The sequence below is a fragment of the Felis catus genome, chromosome A1, assembly GCF_018350175.1.
Source record: "Felis catus isolate Fca126 chromosome A1, F.catus_Fca126_mat1.0, whole genome shotgun sequence".
Taxonomy (NCBI): Eukaryota; Metazoa; Chordata; class Mammalia; order Carnivora; family Felidae; genus Felis; species Felis catus.
Window position 1 is genome coordinate 235,156,824 of NC_058368.1, and position 14,122 is coordinate 235,170,945.

At 50.1% G+C, this 14,122-nt stretch overlaps 1 long non-coding RNA gene across 1 annotated transcript; it reads right to left on the minus strand.

The window, feature by feature from the left end:
• Window positions 1-7,052: 7,052 nt before the first annotated feature.
• On the minus strand, window positions 7,053-9,563 carry LOC123385535. The gene is made up of 2 exons (XR_006598254.1): window positions 8,589-9,563; window positions 7,053-8,365 (listed from the first exon to the last, which is right to left on the minus strand). It is a non-coding gene; the product is annotated as an uncharacterized LOC123385535 (long non-coding RNA).
• Window positions 9,564-14,122: the final 4,559 nt, after the last annotated feature.

Here is a 14,122-nt window from a genome sequence, read left to right on the forward strand (position 1 = left end):
GCAGCGGATGGTCTATGACAGAAGGCAGGAAGAACTGAGGAGGGGGCTCCCGGAAGACCCTTTATGGGGTACAGTGAAAGCAGGCGTCCATAACCAACCCCACGGTGACATAAGATACATGCTCTCCTTCTGCCACCTGGAGTGGGGAGTGAGGTTGAGTACCGATACGGGGGGGGGGTCCCAGGTGGGATCCTGCGGGGGCTCAAGGTGGGTGCTCCCAGCCCTTGGTGCAACCGAGAATGTCCTTGGGGGAGTCAACATGCCAGACAGGGAGACTATCTGTCAAGGCTGTGTCTTAATAGCCAGAGAGCACCTGCTTGCTGCTCTGTAGGAGCCAGAGGAAGGAGGGCGGAACTTGTGCATTTTCTCCCGGCCAGGCTCAGGATGTCTATCTCCAGGTACAGATGCTCGGCGTATGTAGATTCTCTCTCCGAGGAATGGCCACTTTCCTGATGCTGGTGCAGACATGTGCGTTTACATTTCCCGTTCCCTGCAGTCCCACTTGGATATAGACCCAGGATGCTGTGTGCAATTAGGTAGAAGAAAACAAGCCCACTTTGCCCCTTTCTTTCAAGCTGTGTATTTAACCTTCCTATTGAGCACTCAGAAGGGCTGTGATTTTCCTTCTTTTTTTTTTTTTTTTCCTTTCTTTTTGGATCATTCTGCTCTGGTTGAGCTCATTTAACAACTTTATCGGAATCTTTTATTGAAGGTGAATTAGACTGGATGCTTATGCAACTGTAATAGCCCTGAATCAGGTTTTTCTAAATTTACACTTGAAAAGATGTACAGAAATTCCTTGCAGCTCTATAGAAGGTTCCCATTGTATGAGCCATGCAATTACAACAGGACCTGATTTGAGAGGAAACCCAGAGACAGCAGTGGAGAAGGACCGTATGTCTGAAAAGACAAAAAGAAAGAGGTAGTGGGTAATTTCAACAGAGCAAATTTCCCGGCTCCCGGACACACTTGAATGGTGTAAAACCAGGCCATTGCTGTCCTTAGGTCCGCAAGCTCTGCTCCCGCCAACCTCCAGGGAGCCCTATTCATCTTGCTCAGGCGAAGGCAGGTTGGATTGCTCTGGTCTGAACTGGAGCACAATGGCCGACGATCAATGTCTAAACCTCCAGTACTTGACCTGGAGGGCTTCTCAGTCATCACCGTCCATAGCATTCAGCCCAGCATGGCCATGGTAACTGAGCTGAAACAGATCCAGCGTTGGGTGCCATCCGTGATTATCCTGGCTGAGAAGTTGGTCGGTGTCAGCCCCTGCCTGGGTCCCTCGGCCTCTGTGGGGTCCCGCCACAGCTTACCCCCTGGGTCAGTCCTGCCTATACCACTTCAGACCCTGCAGAGCTTTGATTGGATTTGTACCTGAAATTTATCACAGGCGCGGCAAGAGACTGGCCACTTCCTCTTTTCTTACGTGTTGCCTCGTTTCCCAGCCTAGAGCTCTGGTCCTAGAGATTTGAGAGTCTACATTTAATGACCTGCCTTCCTGCACCCCAGAACCCTTCCCAAAGCCCCGGAACTGGCAGGCTCCCCACAACCCCACCTATGGGCAGATGAACTCTTTCCACCTGCCTGGCCTGATTTCCAGGTTGGATTCTAGGCAGCATATAGTTCTGTAATGGAGCCCTTGCTTCTGGGACCTCCTGGGACCAGCCAGCAACACCTAATCATTGTTTCTGCCATATCTGTTCCTTCGTCTCCCCTGGTACCTGCTGTAAAGGCAGGCTCCAGGCCATGCACCCCTTCCCTGCCATCCCAGGCCGCTCCCTCCAATGGCCTTGCTGAGAGGGAAGGGCCTTACCTCTGGTGCCTATGGGAAGCTGGCAATAATTGTACCTACGGGAAACGATGTAACCCTACGACATCCGAGGGACACGTACTGATGACGCTTTGGGCAACAGCGAGCCTTGCTTTGTTTCTCTGTTGCCAGATTAAAGATAAGCCCCTAGAGAAAATCAATCTGGTGGGAAGGGTGTTTCTGGTCTACTGATGGAAGGAGTAGGGGATCCATCCTGCATCTCTCATCTGCGAAGTGATACACAAATAAAACAATTGTCAATTAAATGCCAACAAATGTCAATTAAAATGCCACTTGATGAGCCTCAAGTCAGGAACAACTCAGGAACCCCCAGAGTCAGCCAAGTAGCCGTGGACCTACTCTGTGCACGGTCTCCTCTCCTGGCTTCCCCAACACTGCTCACTCTCATTCTCAACCCCAACTCTCTCCTTTTTCTGGCTCCTTTTCCTCTGCCCACCCTCCAGTGTCTTCTTCCTCAACCTTGACTGCCTTATCCATCTACACCTAAGGATCGCCCATTCCTACCCCCTCACAGCCTTCCTTGGCTCTAGCTCTGGATTTGGGGCTCCCGTGTGAATATTCCCCCAACAGCACCCAAACCAATTCCAGTATCTGCCACCATGTGGCTGGTTGCTCTTCTCTCCATTAGGTCAGTGGTCCCCACGTCCCTTTAAGCACAGGAAGCTGACCGCTTGCCGTACCCCTCCTCCCCTTCCCCACGTTGGGTTGGTAACAAAACCTGGTTCGTTCTCCCTGTAAGATGTCTCCCCATGGTCTCCTCCCTTTCTGTCCAGGTCTTGGATCAGATGCTTGCTCGTAACATGTCACTTTAATTACTACACCGGCCTTAAACGGATCCCCAGCCTCTACTCCACTGCCATAAACTTCCACCAGAATAATTTTCCCAACATGTAAACATGCCACGTCCATACCCGAAAGTGCCCAGAGAACCCCCTTCCTGTGCTTCAGAATTAAATGCATGTTCGTGGGCATGGCCTTGAAAACCCTTTGCGGGGCCCTGGCATATTCCTCTCCAACTCCCCAATTAAAAATGCTTTTTTAAATTAAATAAACTTTTTATTTTAGAATAGTTTTAGAATTACTGGAAAGTTGTGAAGAATGCCGTGGGTACAGCCTTCACCCAGCTGCCTGCTTTGCGCCTTATGCCTGCTTTGCCAAAGCACTTTGGGAAAAAGCAAAGTCAACATAGCTACCTTATTTTAACTTAACCTCAGACTTTATTGGGACTTCCGGTTTCTCCCCCTTTCTGTTCCAGGCTCCCATCCGGGCTCCCACTGACCTGCCACATTTCTCCAGTGTCCCATCACATCCTTGTGGTTCATAACCTAACAGTCTGGAGGGGATTGGTCAAGGATTCTGTAGTGTCCTATATGGGCTTCCTGAGGTTTCCTCGTTAGACTGGGATGATGGATTTGGGGGAAGGACAGCACAGGGTGAAATGTCTGCCTCGCCACTTGACACCACAGATGTGTGATGTCCACATGTCAATCTTCATCAGGTCAGGTGGTTTCAGCCAGGAATCTCTACTGCAAGTCACTATCTTTCCCTTCCAGACTCCATTTTTGGGATATGATACACCCTCCAGTCCAAGATCTTGCCCAGCAGGCTTTCCATGGCCTATAAAGATGCTGAATCGACAGCAGACATCAAACTCATTGCCTTTGTGGGGAAGAAGTTCTGCCCCTGCTCTGATTTCCATGAGGACTGCTCCCCACCCCTCAAGGACTCTCCATCATGGCAGGCGGGACATGGCCAACTATGGCGTCTGCTTAACTTGGCCCTTCTTCACCTTCTTTTGGAGGTGGGATGTGCAGAAAAACCATGTGCTACTCCCTCCCAGGCCCAAGCTAACAGGAACCACGTCTCTACAAGGAGGGAGGTCCCCGTAATTCCAGGCCCATTGCTGGGAAGACCTTGTTGCTGCGTGCATGGGGGAAATAGAGCTGGCAACGGGGTCACTTCTGACTCCCCCCTTTGGCTCTCCTCCCTCTTAGCTCTAAACTCAGGCAGGAAAGCAGAGGTGGGGGGTTTAGTATCCCTCAGAGCCTAACCACCTTTCTGGACCCAACAGTTCTCCATTTGGGAGTTGTTCTAGGGAAACAGGAGGGACTGAGATAGAAAGTTCGTGCTGAAGAATGCCTACTTCCAGTGTTATTCATAGGATGTAAAATGTGGAGGCACCTCTTGTCCTCCATGCTATACATGTGGCAAATTACTAGATCCTGGAATCTGTGCCCTTATGTGGCTCTGGTCTGCCACTCTTTCTACTGATGGCCCCTTTAAGGCTCACCATCCTTGTCCTTTCCCTGGGTTCCTCTGGGATCCCTGACTCTATTTCCCCCCTCTGTCCATGCTGCCCCCTTCCGGCACAGGGACCTTCTTGAGCTCATCTAGTTACCCACCTGCCCTGTGGCACACCTTCAAGTCTCCCCATTGTCTGAACTCGACAGAGTCTAAACCCCTCGGCACGGCTGACATGGCCCTCCCTGACTCAGCCACAGAGTAAGACAAGCCAAACACCTATTTTTCCACTATCTCTTGTGACTAGGAATTGCAGGAAAGCGTTGCTAATGATACTTTTCACATTAATGATTGATTGTAGGTTCCTCTGTATATTTTCCTATTATATTTCTCATAAATTTTCCACTATGAGCTTTGTAGTAATTGCCTTTATACTAATGTAAAGAAAACATTTTTTAAATTTAAATTCAATTTAGTTAACATAGTCTTGGTTTAGGAGGAGAACCCAGTGATTCATCTTTTACATGTGAAATCATTTTTTTAAAGAGTTAATATGACCTACTTGGAGGGAATATAAGGCATTTTGGGCTTCATCACTTAAAAATGTTTTTGAGGGGTGCCTAGGTGGCTCAGTCGGTCGAGCATCTGACTTCGGTTCAGGTCATAATCTCATGGTCGGTGAGTTCGAGCCCTGCATCGGGCTCTGTGCTGGCAGCTCTGAGCCTGGAGCCTGCTTCTGATTCTGTGTCTCCCTCTCTCTCTGCCCCTCCCCTGCTCACACTCTGTTTCTGTCTCTCTCTCCTTCAAAAATAAATTTAAAAAAATTTTTTAATAAAAAAAAAAAGAAAAAAAAACAGGGGTGCCTGGGTGGCTCAGTCGGTTGAGCGTCTGACTTCGGTTCGGGTCATGATCTCATGGTCAGTGAGTTCGAGCCCTTCGTCGGGCTCTGTGCTGGCAGCTCGGAGCCTGGAGCCTGCTTCCGATTCTGTGTCTCCCTCTCTCTCTGCCCCTCCTCTGCTCACACTCTGTTTCTGTCTCTCTCTCAAAAATAAATAAACATTAAAGAAACATTTAAAAAAATAAAAATGTTTTTGAAGTCTAATTAACAATACGGGGTCAGATTAGATTCAGGGGTACGACGTAGTGATTCAACAGTTCTATCCACTTCTCAGTGCTCGTCACGATCAGTGAACTCATGACCCCCTCCCCTGTTTCACCCATCCCCCCACCCACCTCCCCTCTGACTTAAACACATTTTAATGGTAAAAACAAACACCTTGCCTTAGCAGCTACTGAGTTGGAGCCCAAAGTCCAAGGGGTAGTTACGGAAAGTATGTGGTTGCTGTTTCACCTGCAAATGTGACACCTGACAGAGAGTGGTTCAGGTTTTGTCCTCTCAGATGGCATCGGTGCCCTGTGCACCCAAAGTGTCCTCCTGCCCGTCCACTTTCGTGATAAAGTGGTGCAGGGGCACCATCACCCTTCCCTCTCAGTGCCTCTTGGTTGTACTTCGCTCTGTTGCTTTTAGCTCTGCTTCCAAGGGGCTTCCGAGATGGCCAGCCATTGCCTGTGGTGCTCTGAGCTCGTCTGCACCCACAAGGCCCCCCTCTGACTTCTTGGTCTGTCTGCCACCCTTGGAAGAGCCCTGCATCCAGAGAGGGATGCCCCTGGCTCGTGGCCGCTTCCCTGACAGCCTGCCTGGGACACAGGTCGGCGGTAAGCAGGGCCCCACGGGAACTTGAACAGAGGCTCTGTCTGCTCCCCACGGTGAACCAGCCTACACAGCCTCTTCACCCCATCAAGGGACAGGGTAGGTGGAAAAGAGACGCCATATAGAAAGGCGACAAGGAACGCGACGGGGCGGATTTCTGGGTCTGGTAAAAGCCGGTTCCAGGCTGAGACCGGATCGCTGATGGCAGCCATCTGGGTCTTGACTGCACCGTGGTGCCGCTGTCCTCACCGGGCTGATTGGCAAGGGAGCCACTAGCCACTTGGGGCTGTTCGTATTTAAAGAAAATTAAACAAATGTAAAATGTAGTTCTGTATAAGTTTTCTATTGCTGCTCTAACAAATTACCCCAAACTCAGTGGATCAAACAACACATTTGCATGAATGTACTAATCTGGAGGTCAGAGGCCCACCCCAGACCTCACAGCACTGCAAGCCTTTCTGGAGGTTCTGGGAGAGAATTCCTTCCTGACCTCTTCCAGCTTCTGGAGGCCCTCTCACCCGGCCCCACGCTGACAGCCTCCTCCGTCCCCCTTGCACGTTGAAGGACCCTCGTGATTGCATCGGGTCCACCTGGAGAACCCAGGGCCATCTGCCACGATGAGGTCTGTTCATCAGCAACTTTTATTCCATCAGCTTCCTCAACCTACCTTCACCACGCAGCTCAGGTCTTCGCCAGCCGTTAGGTCAGGTGCAGCTCTGGGAAGGTCACTACTCTGCCCTCCACAAATTCCCAGCCAGGAGCCACACTTTGACGGCTCAAAGCGCAAGTGGGTAGCAGGCACCAGGTTGACCGAAGCCAACGTGTGTCTCTCCATTATTACAGAAAGCTCTAACAGACACCCCCAAGTAACTCTTGCAAAACGCCCCACCTCTGCCCCCCCAGGCCTGCAGAAACCACCTTGCTCTTCTGGAAGCAACAGTGCATTTACCGGCTTGCTGTGGGTAGGGCTAGAGGGTCTGCGGGAGGAGAGGCCCTCCAGGTGCTCAAGCAGGCTGAGCCAGGGAAGGGATCGGTGCGAGGAAGAGAGCTGACCCCATTCTCCTCTTTAATCTTACAAGTTTCTGTCGCAATGGTTAAATTTAGCTTGAAGAATAACAGAGGGAGACCACTGACATTGCGCCTGGACCCACAGGACGGATTCTGAAGAGGTCATGGCAGGAAGCATCCCAAGTCCCCAGATAGTGCTCGGAATATACTAACATCTGTGAAAATTGCGAAAATTTTAAGAACTTGTCTCACTTGTCTTCGTCTCTGAGACCACTTCTCTGATTATGAACTTTGTCATTATAAATAAAACTTTGGTCACATTTGAGTCTGAGCTGAGGACGCTTGTCCTTCACGGTGGCTGAAAGGACATGTTTTCAGTCCTGCGCTTCTGGTCGGAAAGAGATGATGAGATCATGGGATCAGAAACTGTTGAGTCTAATTAGCATATGGCTAGTCGCACCAGCACTGACCTGGTCTGCCCAGCACCAACCATCCGGACCAGACGTGCTGATTACACCAGGCAGAAAGGGACATGGGCTCCTAGGTCCCTGAGCTTGCAGGTCACAAAGGTAGAGGCTCTTCAATTCTGAAAAAGCACCAACTTCTTTGCGGCCCTTCGGGTGGGGATCCCTCTGCCCAAGAGGAGAAGCGAGGAGCCGGCTAGAGCCCCCCACCCCTGCGGCTCTGAAAAGGGACTGGTAGACATTAGGGAGAAACCCAGAGGGACGGCGAAGGAGCGACAGAGCGGCCACTCGTGAAGCCCACACACGGATCGGCCACATGTCACTTCCAAGAAAGGGAAGCCTGGAAGAAGACACCACATCAGAGCCATCGCGTTGAGCAGCGGCTGAAGGATGTGCACAAACCATCACAAACCGGGACCACGCTGAGGGGCTCCCTGGCGTGAGCCCCGACTGCAGACGAGGCTGCAAAGATTTCTCGACCTCTGACCCTTAAAAGAAAAAAGAAGCAAAGTTCTCTGTCTCAAAGGCATTAGGAGCAGGGCAACTTCAAACAGATAACTGAATTCCTTCTCCTGCCTTCAGTGGAAGGGTAGACCGAATCGCTGAACGTTCACTGAACAGGCAGCTCAGGGAATCCGGGTAAAAGTCGGAGACGTGGCTTTATGTCTATCACCTCCAGGTCCCCGTACAGCAGAACGCATCTCCCAAGCTCTAGCAAGGTTTCACATCCTGCACAGAGGACCCGAGGCGACGGGTGCAAAATTCGCAGACCGCTGTGAACAAATCCATCGCTTCCATCAGAAAAGCACTTCTCGGGGTGGATGTGTTGCGATATCTCTGCATTTCATCCTGGTGTCAACAGGTATCGTGCACCTGACAGCCCTCCGATGCAAGTCTAGGGCGTCCGGCTGGAGCTGGGCTCCCAGTCACTGCCTTCTGCCCCACACGGCCTGCGCTTTACCAGGCTTGACTGTGTTCGGGTGTGAGGTGTCTGCCAGGGGACCTTGTCCCTCTTCATGAGTGAATGCAACCTTGCTGTGCAGCACAGAAGTGGGGGCACCCAGGACCCTCTCTCTCAGAGGAAGGGGAACAGCTCGGTGATGGTGTGGCCTGGGGAGGAAGGCGGGGAAGCAGTATGGGCCCTGTGCCAGGTGAGAAGTGGGGGCAGGGGAGCCAGTGGGGGAGATGCTACATCACAAGGAGTGTGGACCCCAGGGTCTCCCAGGTGGTCTCATGGCCCCATGCTGTCGGCTTTACTGCTTGTGAGGCTGGAGCCCATGTGGCCAAGGCTGGGGGCCAGACCTGGCCCTGGGTCGGGGGGCGGGGCACTCACCTGGTGGATGAAGTCTGCTCGCTCAGTGGGGTCCAAGAGCATGGAGAGAGCGGGAGAGAGGCCAAGGTGGAGAAGACGCCTGCTGGGGAGGGGGACGCAGAGCACCGCCCTCAGCCCCTGTCCCAGCGCCCTGTCCCACTGTTCACCATAGTGACAAAGACCCTTCTTGAACCAACTCTAGACAGGCTCCTCGGAGCCCCCTTCTCACTGGAGCCTCGTCCCCGAGCCTCGACCTGCCCAGCCCGCTTTTAGGCAGAATCCCACTAAGTCCGTTGAGCAGGAATCCCTCACCGTTGATACCTGATCAGGTCCCTCAACAACGCTTGAGGTGTTTGGGTCCTCGGCTTGCCTTTGGCAAGAGTCCCGTTAGGCCTGTCTAGCAAGAATCCCTCACCCTTGATGTCCCCTCTTAGTACGTGTCCATCCCTGGCCCTCACTGTCCCCTGGCGGTGAATTCCCAGCTGCCCCTGTTGTATCTGCAGGAGGGCCCATGTTACTGAAGCCCCCAGGTACTGAGTAAGCATCATCCAGGTACTTTGTGAAGTAAGCACATCCCCCAGGTACTGAGTAAGCACTGTCTCTACTGCCGGTAGCCGATGTCTGCTTCATCCTCTAGCCTCCACAGCCTCTCTGCCCTCAGTGTCTCCTGCTGCATGGACAGAGGCAGCCTGGGGGGGGCAGGCTTGGGCGGGAAGACACCGCCAGTCTTCCTGAACCTTCCCGTTCCCGAATCTGCTTCCCCTGGGGACCCATGTTCCAAGTCCTAACCTGGTGTCCATCCTGCTCCTGCCTGTGTTTGCAATCCCTTAAATAGCCTCCTGTGCTCTGCCCCTTACTGATAGTCTATGCAACTGAAACTCAAATGCGGATCATCTATTGCCTCTTATTGAACAAGGTTCATTGTCTTTGTTCTATATGAAACTGTTTACACTTCGGCCGTTCTGGTTCTCAGGGAAAAAGCCTCAAATAACAACACTAAATAGCCCTTAACGTATATTTGGTCTCCAGCTGATCTTTTTAAAAATGCAGATCTGTGTCACTACCTTGGAAAAGGCAAAGAAGGAGGACAAATAAAGTTGTGTTCTAAGCGACACAAAGAAAGTAACCTGAGGCCTGACCCTTGCAAGCATACGAGCTAATAAGCCTGTCACCACATGTAAAAATGACCCTCTCTTTTAAATTTTTTTTTAACGTTTATTTATTTTTGAGACAGAGAGAGACAGAGCATGAACGGGGGAGGGGCAGAGAGAGAGGGAGACACAGAATCGGAAGCAGGCTCCAGGCTCTGAGCCATCAGCCCAGAGCCCGACGCGGGGCTCGAACTCACGGATCACGAGATCGTGACCTGAGCTGAAGTCAGACGCTTAACAGACTGAGCCACCCAGGCACCCCTGACCCTCTCTTTTAAAGAGGCCTGTAATCCAGGGGCGCCTGGGGGGGCTCAGTCAGTTGGACATCCGACTCTTGATTTCAGCTCAGGTCATGCTCTCACGGTTCATGAAATGGAGCCCCAGGTCGGACTTTGCACTGACAGCAAGAAGCCTGCTTGAGATTCTCTGCCCCTCCCCTATTCATGCACACACACACACACACACTCTCTCTCTCTCTCAAAATAAATAAACGTTTTTTGAAAAAGGTGTCTGCAATCCGAATGCTTAAAGCACACAGCATATTCATGATGAGAACAAATGTGTCCCCTTCAGCAAACATGAAGAGTGAACACTGTCTCACTTCAGAGGCAAGCTGTCGGTGGAGTGCAGACAACCACCAAAAAAGATGTAACAGGTGTAAATGAGGAAAAAAAAGACCAAACGCTGCCCATCCCATGAATATTACCATGCTCAGGATGGTACATATCATTAGGAACAATTATCATGCTCTATTACAGGCAGAGATTGAAATGTGCCATAGAACAGGAAAAAGAACTAGGGAATTCAGACAGCACACCAGGAGATGAGGAAAAAGAAATAAAAATAAGAAAACTCCAGACCCTCATGTATTACCAGGAGAATTTCAGTTAAAAGAGAAAATCAAGAGCTTTCAAACATCAGATTGCTAGCTGCATATCAAGAAGGGTATTAACATATTTTCATTGAGACTGTGCTCTGTGCCTCATGCAAAGTACCCATTCTTGAGAAAGTGACACCCTTGAACAGAGTCATAATAACCAGTCAGTCGTACGCTAAATAAAATATTAACAAATGGTTAAGCACGTAGGCTTAAGAACAGTGATGTACGAAGTGCCCACCCGGAGACCATAGATTTCTTTAAAAACGTATATAATACACAGAATATCACAACACTGTCTACACTTCAATACTGCTCTGACGCTTAGCTTATAATTATGCAGAATCGCTATTTCTTTATGTTGCTGAGACAGCACCAGCCTTTTTTTATTCCTTTTCTTTTTTTTTACACCACCAGCCTTTTTCAGATTTTCTAGTGGAAGGCTCAAGTAGCTGAGGTTGACCTCTAGAAGTCTTTACCAAGTTCCGGTAATATGTCAGTTTCTACAGTGATTCCAAAAGACGTGAAAGCACCGTTTTCAGAGTTTGTGACCGATCTGATAGTTATCAGCAGAGAGGGACATCAGAGATGACATCGCCACATGGTTTGTGGAAGGCCGTAGGGAGCGGGATGTGGTGTGGTGCTCGCACTGGTGGGAAAGGCAGCGCCCCTGCAGGACAGGTCAGCGGACCCCTTGTGGAGCTGCAGTGGGAAATCAGTCTCGAGTGATGATGTGGGATTTCAGCGGAAGGAAGGAATGGCTCACAGGCAGTGTGTGTGTGTGTGTGTGTGTGTGTGTGTGTGTGTGTGTGCATGCGCGCGAACGCACGCACACGGAGGGGTTGTGTTACTGGGCAAGGATGTCATGAAAGACTTGAGCTGATTCCAGACTCAAGTTGGACAGCAGCATGAGAGAAGAAGGAATTGCCTACTGGAATTCCAAAGCAGACTCAAGGGGCCCCCCTATTTGAAACAGGTGGGAGTGAGGGATACTCTATGCAGCCAAGCAGGACGTCAAACTGTAAAACCGTGAAACCGAGGGAGGGGGTCCCGCAGACCAGCAAGTCCCTCTACCTGGGCAAGAATTTGAGAGTCAAAACCAAACTAGTCCAGGCTTGGTCTATTAGTCGGTCCAGTTAAACATTCTTGAGTAGAACAAGGAAGTTGGGGTGGAGCCAGGAACCAGGGTCCTCTTGCGGGGTGGGGAACAAGAGCGCCTTCAAGAAACGGTAAGTCAAAGTGCCAGGCTGTGGCAATGCAGATGGGGGCACGCAGGTGAGCATGGCTCCGGCAATCCTTACGGTGAAGGGGCGGGGGTGGGTCAGGCCAGTGGAACACAGCGGCTGGAGCCACGGGGTTTGGATACTGGCATGCATGCAACCTAAAACAGGTAGAGACTTCTGGAGAAGCATCCACGGCAAACAAAGAAACTTCTGAGAAGCATCCCATCCATGGGGAGAATGGATGATCAGAGAACTCACCCTGGAATAAGCATTTTGTTAAATCCAGGTCAGTTGAAAGGGACAGGAGAGTGTCACTGGCCTGGAGTTGGACTTGAGTCCTGCCGTTTACTCGTGTTGAATTTCTACAAGTTCTATAGCTTCTGTGCTTCCATTTGTTGGGAACAACAATAATACTCCCGCTCACAGTGATAATGTGAGGATTAGCGTCTTTTTATTTGCACCATGTCCAGCCCACAATCCAGGCTCAGTAAGTTCAGCTGTTAATGAAAATATAACATAGAAAGAAAATCAGATCATAAGCAGGACGGAGGCTGTCCAGGGCGTCCAGATAACTGAGCTCAGCTGAGCCAACCCACATTCACCCCCAGGGTCGGCGCTGGCCTTCGTGCGCACCCAGATTCTTCCTCCACTGCAGGATTGGCCGCGGAATTAGCGGGGCTCAGTGCAGGGCCTCTTGTTCAAAATTATGGAGAGCTTCAAGACAGCGCAGAGACAAGTCCAGGTAGATACACAGAGTAAAAGTAAACGGACGAAACTCAACAGTGACAATTAGAGACAGGGTTGAATTTTGAAATCCAACTACATGTTACATCTAAAGGACACATCTGAACGTACAGACCCAGAAAGGGCGGAAGTAAAACTACAGGAAGGTGTAAATACGCAAATGCTAATCATAAGAGCGCTGAGCTCACTGTTTTGATAGCAATGAAAACTTTAAGGCGAAAAGCATTTTAGGCCCAGAGAGGGTCACTACAAAATAATTTTGTAAATCAGCTCAGTGAGAGCAGGTAAAAATTCTAAGCTCTGTGAAGCTTGTAAAATGTTCCTAAATATTTAAATAAAGTATTGACAGATATACAGGGAGGAAATGAAAATCTACCCATATGGTGTGGTCTTTCAACACTGTTCTCAATGACCGTTAGCTCAAACAGGGAGAAATTACCAAAGGTACAGAGAAGGGTTGAACAACACAGTTGATGGATAATTTTTATTTTTTTCAACTTTTTTTTTTATGAAAGAGAGAGAGAGAGAGAGAGCACAAGCAGGGGAGGGGCAGAGAGAGAGGAGACACAGAATCCGAAGCAGGCTTCAGGCTCTGAGCTGTCAGCACAGAGCCCGACGCGGGGCTCGAACTCATGCTCCTCAAGATCATGCCCTGGGCCAAAGTCAGACACTTAACCGACTGAGCCACCTAAGCGCCCCGAATTGATGGATAATTTTATGTCAACCTACCGGGGCTAAGGGATGCTGGAGAGCTGGTAGAACATCATCTCTGGGTGTGACTGTGCAGGTGCCTCTGGAGGACCTTAGCACTGACTCTGCAGACTGGGCAAAGATCTGCCCTCAGCAGCGTGGGCACGCACCATCCAACCCAGGGAGGCCAGAATGGAACAGGAAGTAGAGGAAGGCTGAATTCTGTCTTTCCTGCAGCTATGACATCCATCTTGTCCTGCCCTTTAACATCAGACATTTTGGTTCTTGGGCTTTCGACTCAGGGACCCATACCATCAGCTTCCCCTTCCCTGTTCTCAAGTCTTCAGGACTCACACTCGGCCACACCACCGGCTTTCCTGTGTCTCCAGCTTGCAGACAACAGACTGAGGGACTGCTCAATGCCCATAACCGCGTGAGCCAATTCCTACAGTAATTCTCCCTTTGTACATATCAACGTATCCCCTATTGGTTCTGTTTCTCTGAAAACCCCTGACTAATACGCCGATTAAGCAGTACGTTTTAGTGGACTTTATAGAATTCTGCACCTTACAATTAAAGAATCACATTGATCTCCAACGCACGAGACATTTACAAAAGTTGGCCATGCACAGAGGCATAAAACAAGTCGCCCCAGAGCTCAAATAATTTGTGTTGGGCAGATCATGTTGCAATTGATCTAGAAGTCAACAAGGAAAGGAAAGGAAAAGGCCTGCACATACTTAAAAGATCAAAGGCCTACTTAAAGTTTTTTAAGTTTTTTTTAATTTATTTTGAGAGAGAGAGAGAGAGAAAGAGAGAGTGAGAAAGAGAGAGAGAGAGAGAGAGAGAGAGAGAATCCATGCTGAGCAT